The following is an 8,473-nucleotide window of genomic DNA, read 5'->3' on the forward strand; positions in this document are numbered from 1 at the left end:
ACTCGGAAAAACCCGGCAAACCAGTGCGCACAGTTTCACCTTTCCTTGCATCGAAGACTTTAACTGATGTTTTGGAGCCGGTTATAAAGCGACCAGGAAGGCAAGCGGTGATCTCCTCCTGAAGCTCCGCGATAAGAAGCAATTCGAGAAACTGCCGAAACTAGGGTCATTTGGGGAGACCCAAGTAAGAGTAACCCCGCACTGTACTATGAACACCACCCGCGGCGTTGTGTCGGACGATGTGTCGGCGTCGTGTTGGAGCTCACTGAGGCTGAACTGTTGGAGGGCTTCAGCGAGGAAAATGTTATCAATGTCAGAAGAATAAAGATGAGGCGAGATGGTAAAGAGATCCAAACCAAGCACCTTATAATCACCTCTGGTTCAAGTGTCCTGCCCGAGTCAATCGAGGCCGGGTACATCAAGCTCCGTGTCAGGCCATACGTGGCCAATCCACTCCGATCTTTCAAATGCCAGCGCTTCGGCCACAGTTCGCAAAGCTGCTGAGGCCGCCAAACATGTGCGAATTGCAGTGCCCACGCACACACCTCTGAATCTTGTGAGAATGCTCTCCACTGTGTATACTGTGATAGGGAGCACGCCGCGTACTCGCGGTCGGGCCCATCCTGAAAAAAGGAAAGTAAATTGTAACAGTTAAAGTAAAGGAAAATATAAGTTTCAAAGAGGCACGCAGGCGGGTATCTTACCTGCCCAAGAAGACTTTTGCCGATGTGGCGCGTCAGGGGGCAGCGTCACAACGGCCTCCGGCGGCTGTCCGACCCACAAGCAGTGAGTCGGCAGTTACGCCATCTGCCCCTGTGGCGGTTGCAGCTAGCGCTGCTCCGTCAACCGAGGAGAAGGGTCCATCGTCCCCGAATGTGGGCGCAGCCGAGGCTGCCTCACCCTCCCAGGTCCCTTCCAGTGCTGGCAACGGCCGGCGCAGCCAAATCCCCCAGAGAGCCCCATCGACCTCCGGGCTGGTGGGCGCAGGGATCTTGCCCTCCAAGGCGGCACTCTCCCTTTGTAACTTCTCGCTCGCAAGAGCACGTGTCCAGCACCTCACAAGAGGCAATGGACACTACACCTATCCCCCCGGCGCGCCAAGCGCCTAAGGAGCGGCGAGGCTCCCTCGAACGCTCCAGAAAGGGCAAAACCCCAATTACAGGTCCTCTAAAGAGCTGTGTAATCTAATCTCTGAAATCTCTAATTAATACTTCTGTTTCTGTACACACAGCACCTATTTGACTTCCACTGTAGATACACAAATAATTCAATGCAACGTCAGAGGTCTTCTTAGAAACCTTGATGATGTGCAGGAACTCATCCACAAACACAATCCAAAAGTGCTGTGTTTACAGAAAACACATCTAAAACCAACGCAGTCAGGCTTTCTGACGCAATTCGCCATTTTTCGCATGGACCGTGACGATGCCAACACCTCGTTCGGCGGTGTAGCAATAATAGCTGATAAGTCCGTTGCATGCCGTGCTATGGAACTTCGAACACCTCTTGAGGCAGTTGCGGTTCGGGCCCTATTGTTTGGAAGACTAATTAGCATTGGTTTTATGTATATACCGCCTAACTTTCGGGTCCATCGAACAGAACTCGAGCGATTAATCGATGCCCTGCCAGACCCATACATACTGGTTGGGGACTTCAATGCACACAATACTCTTTGGCAGGATTCCCGATGCGAAGTGTGAGGTCGAATAATAGAACAAATCATGTTTTCTTCAGGCGCCTGCGTGCTAAAGAAGAAACAACCAACATTTTTCAACCTTGCACATACCACATACAGTTTCATAGACTTAAGCATAGCATCCACGACCTTAGTACCCCGTTTAGATTGGAAAGTTATTCAGAACCCTTATGGCAGTGACCATTTTCCGGTGATCCTCGAATATGCCATAGAACATGATCCTTGCCCACACGCCTCTCGATGGAAGATTGCATCTGCAGACTGGGAAAAATTTAAGACGCTGACGTATATGCCCCGAAACGCTCTTTACGATTTTAATATAAAAAACGCGGTTGCTTATTTTACCGCTTTTATGATTTACGCTACATTGAAGTGTATCCCACAAACGAACGGGACCCCGAAAAAAAGGCGGGTGCCATGGTGGAACGAGGAGGGCAGGAACGCACGGAAAAAAACAGAATAAGGCTTGGGACATGCTGCGCCACTCTCCAACAACTGAGAACCTTATTAACTTCAAACATATAAAGTTCCAAGGAAGACGAACACGGCGCACAGCTATAAGGGGAAGCTGAGAAAAATACGTCTCCGGCATTAACTCTTATAAAGAAGAAGACAAAGTATGGAGTTGGTTTAAGAAATTAGTAGGCCGCCAACCTTACCTCCTGCCTTTGGTCGATGTCCAAGGCAATAACCTTGAAGACCAGGCTAACGCCCTTGGACAGCATTCCGAGCATGTGTCCAGCTCCGAACATTATTCGGAGTCTTTCTACAAACTAAAACAATCTGCAGAAAGCAAGCCGATCAACAGAAAGTGTGGTGAAAACGAACCTTACAACCGTCTCTTCAGTGTTGTGGAAATCCGAGCATCATTAAGCACTTGTCAAAGCTCTGCTCCCGGAGCCGACCGAATTATGTATGAGATGATCAAGCATCTGGACTCTAATGCTCAAATGGCTCTGCTGTCCCTCTTTAACGCTATTTGGACAACTGGGTTCCTTCCACTGGCATGGAGAGAAGCTATCGTAGTAGTACCCATTCCAAAACAAGGTAAAGATGCTTCCTCAGTGGACAGCTACCGTCCCGTAGCTTTAAGAAAGTGTCTTTGCAAATTTTATGAAAAATTGATAAACCGCAGTCTCTTACATTTCCTTGAAGAAAACAAACTGCTCGATCCTTATCAATGCGGCTTTAGAGAAGGCCGTTCTACAACAGACAGTCTTGTTCGTATAGAAGCAACTATCCGCGACGCTTTTATAGACAGACAGTTTTTTCTGTCTGTCTTCCTCGACATGCAAAAAGCATATGATACAAGATGGTGGTTTGGAATATTACGAGATCTTTCAGAAATTGGTATCCGCGGGAATATGCTTAACATAATTGAAAGCTACCTATGAAATCGCACGTTCCGCGTTAGAGTTAGGAATGCTCTGTCCAGACCATATACACAGGAAACTGGGGTGCCGCAGGGGGGGCGTACTCAGCTGTACGCTCTTCATCATAAAAATGAACTCCTTACGTTCAGCAATACCGCACGGTGTGTTCTACTCCCTATATGTAGATAATATACAGACCAGTTTCAAGTCATGTAACCTCGCAATCTGTGAACGACACATACAAATTGGACTAAACAAAGTGTCTAAATGGGCCAGAGAAAATGGCTTTAAAATCAATCCCAATAAAAGCTCATGTGTGTTATTCACACGAAACAGAGGACTAACGAGAGATCCTAATATAGACTTAATGGACCGCGCATACCTGTAAACGCAGAACACAAATCTCTGGGCATTATTCTGGATAGAAAATTAACCTTTATTCCGCACCTAAGATACCTTAAAGGGATACGGACACAAAAATTGGTGGGCGGTTTTCTGCGCCAGAACAAAAGTTGAACTGTTAAAAATGACGAATACAACAAGCTGCTTTGAAAAAAAGAACGAGAAACACCTTTCTTTTGCGATTTTCTGTTGCGCCTTGCCTCCAAGCGGCCGCCGGGGGAAGCTGAAACTTGACGTCATGACACCCCCGCGTGCCCGCGCGGGCGCGGCCAAGGTCAGCCACAGCCGGCGCAGTCTTTCCGGAGTGTCGGTCCCTTGCAGCGTTTGTTTATCGCCGTCGGCTATGTTCGCACGTGGTCTGTCTGAAACATTATCCCCGTCAGCGCTCCATGCAGGTGGTGCATCTTACACGCGTGTTCGCACGGTCGTCGATCGGTATTGAAGCATTCTTCGTAGCGGAAGAAAATGCCCAGACATTACTGCGCCCACGGCTGTTATAACAGCATTATCGGTCGTGACACGCCGTCGAGCACGTTTCCCAAGACAAGAAGGTGCGTGAACTTTGCATGCGTGCCTGTCAGCCACCACACCCAGCATGGAGACTTCTAAAAAATGGCTTCATTTGCGCGGACCACTTCGTCAACGATGCTTATGCGACCAGCCCGGCTGTGCTCAAAAGCCTTGGCATGCCGCTCAAAAGGCTCCTGTTGAGGCAATACAATTCAAAGAGCGGGTGCTTAGTGATGCATTCGTAACTGTTAGCTGTGTTCGCCAACTTTTGTTGTTCTGGCAACAGACCCTCTCTCTTTCGGTGTGCATGTAGCCGCAGCGGTGACCGCAGGAGTGCCTGTTGAAAGAAGGCAAATTACCCTTTCATTGGCTGTGCAAGAACAGATATTCTCGGCTTGTGACAGAAATTGTTTACCCTGCGGATGCATGTGTTTATCACAAAACAAAATAGTCATGTGTGCACTTTCGCTGCGTCTAATATTGAACGACAGCATACGAGCGCTCTTCTAATTGATCAAATATACAAAGCACAGCCAGTGAATGAACGCCAGACAACAGCATACATTTGTAGTAATCTAAAATGCGCAGCACATTTATCTACATTGCCGTTTCACACGTTGCTTTCCAACCTCAAGCAAAAAATTACGGATTTTCATAGGTCTCTGCATAATCATACGTCGGGTTTCATGACCTGGTTGTTCGCGCAGAATTTCCCTGTTAAATGTCACAGCCAAAGACATTCCTTTGTCTATGGCCACAGAATCGATGTAGCTAAGTGATCTGGTCGACGGGACCCTAGCGCAGCCGCCCATCTCAACGAGTTCAACCAGTAAATGGCTTCTAATGGTGTGAATGTGAAAGTAGCCGTAAACACAAGGCTATGAAACGGCTGGAAAATTCTACACATGCCGTGCCTCGTTGCGTAAAAACGAAGTGTGCAGCGATCGAACGCCGACAGCGTAGGTAAGCACACAGCGACGAGCTACGCTACTTACGATTCAGCCGTAATAGCTCCCTTTCTACCTCAACGCGGGTCACGAAACTAAGCATTTTGCATCCTACGTAACATAATTTTAGGAACTGCTGCTGCTGCACTTCAAGTTTACTAGAAAAAGAAATTACCATTTTGCTGGCCCGGACTGCCTGTTGAAGGCCTCCTGCTCTACGTCGCCGCTTGACGCGGAACGCTCGTAACCGTAAGCGGTTATATTTCTTGCTAAGTTGGAACGGTCCCCGTCTGCAGACGTGTACTCATCGTTGGTAGAGGCACCAGAACTCGAATCCATGCTCGCGATTGCGGCGGCGGCGCGCCTCGAATGACCGTGGCCGGCCGGCTGGCTATCCGACGGGGGTGTCGTGACGTCACGCCTTCCAACTCGCTTGGGCCGGGCGGCGTTGCGTGCGCTCACAAAAACGCCAAAAATAAAGCCATCCGCTGAAAAATGAGCGAAGTGACTACTTGTTTTCGGTGTACTCGCACACTGAGGACTAATTTTCTGTATTATCGTAAAATGTTCAGATTTTGTGTCCGTATTCCTTTAAGCACAAATGCCTAAAAACAATGAACATACTGAAAATCTTGTCGCATGCAACAATGTCTACAAAAGCCTTATACGTACACGCCTGGACTACGGGGTAGTGGTTTACCAGTCTGCCACTCCAAGCGCTTTAAAGATTATTGACCCTATTCATCACTTAGGTATCCGCCTGCCTACCGGTGCCTACAGGACGAGTCTTGTAGAGAGTCTCTACATTGAAGCCAACGAGTGGTCGCTTCATCTTCAGAGGTCGTACTGCAGTTTCCTGTACTTTCTGAAAGTTAACGCGAACCGCGACCATCCGTGTTACGAAACCATAAATGACCTCGCATCTGCAACGCTGTTTGTTAATCGGCCTGCAGCTATAGAACCATTTTCTCTGCGCGTTAGAAAACTTTCTGAGGAAATGAAAGTTCCGGCGCGAGCAAAACCTTATGGTCCCAGCAAACCCACTGCCGCCATGGCAGTGGACGCATATAGAATGCAATACATTCTTCGTAGACGTTACAAAACGCGCTCGACAGGCACACATAAGAATGCATTTCTTAGAACTCCAGCACAAGTACCCGCACACGGAATTTTACACTGACGCTTCCAAGTCGCAGGCTGGCGTCGCCTATGCAGCTGTCGGCCCATCGTTCTCCGAATTCAGCGTTATGCACCCGGAAACTAGCATCTGCACTGCAGAGGCTTAAGCAATACTGTCTGCTGTTCAACAAATCAAGAAAACAAAGCTACAGAAAGCCATTGCATTTACAGACTCCCTATCTGTCGTAAAATCTCTGATGTCACTCAAGAACCTCAACAATCTCATACTCATTAATCTATATTCACTCCTGTGCAAATTATATTTGTGTATTAAACACGTCATAGTATGTTGGGTGCCTGGGCACAGGGGCATCGAGGGCAACACGCTGGCTCATGAAATTGCCAAATCCATTACAAAAAAAGCTAGCGACTCTTCCATAGGTATCGCACCTTCAGACCTAAAATTATTTTTGTGCAATAAACTTACAACGCATTGGCAACAGATGTGAGATACTGAAACTTCCAATAAACTCCATTTAATTAAGCCACACTTAGGAAACTCTGCACCAATAACAAAAACACGACGAACTTAAGTCATTCTCTGCCCCCTTAGGATAGGCTATACCTATGGCACCCACTCTTATCTATTGACGGGTAGCGAAACTCCAACGTGTTGTAAATGTGAAGAGACACTGACCGTCCTCCATGTCCTGCTGGAGTGTCGGGAAGCGGAATCTCAAAGGAAAAAGCACTTCCCTCTAGCGTACCGACAGCAGATCCCTTTACACCCTTGTATGTTGCTTGGTGCTGACCCGCTTTTTAACCCAAAAACAGTCTTTAACTTTTTACAGGATGTTGACGCATTACAAATACGAGGCTCACAAGTTTCGTAGCACGGCCTCTAATCAGAGGCTCCCACTGCGAAAACAGCGCTTTGTATAGCACTTGCCTCCGGGCCCTTTCACTTAAGGACCTCGTTGAGGCAGTAGTACTACTGACACATATATATTTTCAGTACCTCGCACCTTCATGGTATAACTTTTAGGTAAACAGCACACCTCACAAGCCATTGTCATTATGTTAACATGTTCACATCCTGCGTCTTGTCTTATGCTTCTATACAGCCACACTATCTCGTCATAGACAGCCACCATACCCTTTTGTTGTTATTTCTCTCACCGAGTACATAACACCATTGCTTGGCGCTCTTTGGCCATGACTGGCCCTTGCGCCACGAAACCCTATACATCATCATCATCACATGAGAACGGTCATATGAGGATGAGGCATTATACAAAAGTCTTTGGTGGAGCATTCAAGAAATTTTCATAAGACGTTGAAGCAACAGTACGGATCGAGCCAGCTGTTTGCTCGCTCGTTCAATAAGAAGCTGCAAAGGAACCGTAAAGGCTGTTTAGCTCGCGGTGACCCGCCGTGGTTGCTAAGTGGCTATGGTGTTGGGCTGCTGAGCACGAGGTCGCGGGATCGAATCCCGGCCTCGACGGCCGCATTTCGATGGGGGCGAAATGCGAAAACACCCGTGTGCTTAGATTTAGGTGCACTTTAAAGAACCCCAGGTGGTCAAAATTTCCGGAATCCTCCACTACGGCGTGCCTCATAATCAGAAAGTGGTTTTGGCACGTAAAACCCCAAATATTATTATTATTGCTCGCGGTGGTTGCCAAATGGTTGGTACATCTGTCGACGCTTCCTCACGTGCACGCTACATTGGGACTAGGCGGCGATAAAAACAGCCGCCCTCGAGGAGCTAAGGCTTTGCTAATCGGAATACCAAAGTGTGATTTACGGCGAGCCTATATACCTCTACCCCCAGTGCATTTGCCGTGTCCATTGGTAAAAATGTAAACCGGTCCAAGAGGTAGTGAACTACCGGGCATTCCCACGGTGGAGGGGGTGCAGTGTTCAAGCAGTGATAATATATAGTTATTAATATTAGTAAATATTATTAAATACAATAACTAAATAAAAGGTCCATGTATTTCGCGCATTTGTGCGTCCACAATTAGAAAGGGTACCGTGGGTCGATCCCGCAGATACCAGGCTAATCCTCGGTGGAGCTGTAGCCTGCAAGCCCTCTGCGCCTAGTAATGACGATAAATAATAAATTGACTGACGTAAATAAATAAATCAAGATGCGTTGTTTCAAGTCGATATTATACTGGAAGCGTTTGTGAATAGCACATGGACTGGCGAGCAGGAGGCATTGTAGTGTACGGAATGGTCAAAATGTATGTACAACTATACACCCTTGACATGCAAGAGGACAGTGCCACTTACATTGGGAATTTTTGTCGTACAGAAGAAAGACGGAGTTGTGATATCCACTGTACACATATGTACAGACCCACCCTAGTGTGATATTGGGAAGTTCATGGCCACGCACTATACATGGTTTAGAGGTGATG

This window comes from Dermacentor variabilis, unplaced genomic scaffold (assembly GCF_050947875.1).
Source record: "Dermacentor variabilis isolate Ectoservices unplaced genomic scaffold, ASM5094787v1 scaffold_33, whole genome shotgun sequence".
Classification (NCBI taxonomy): Eukaryota; Metazoa; Arthropoda; class Arachnida; order Ixodida; family Ixodidae; genus Dermacentor; species Dermacentor variabilis.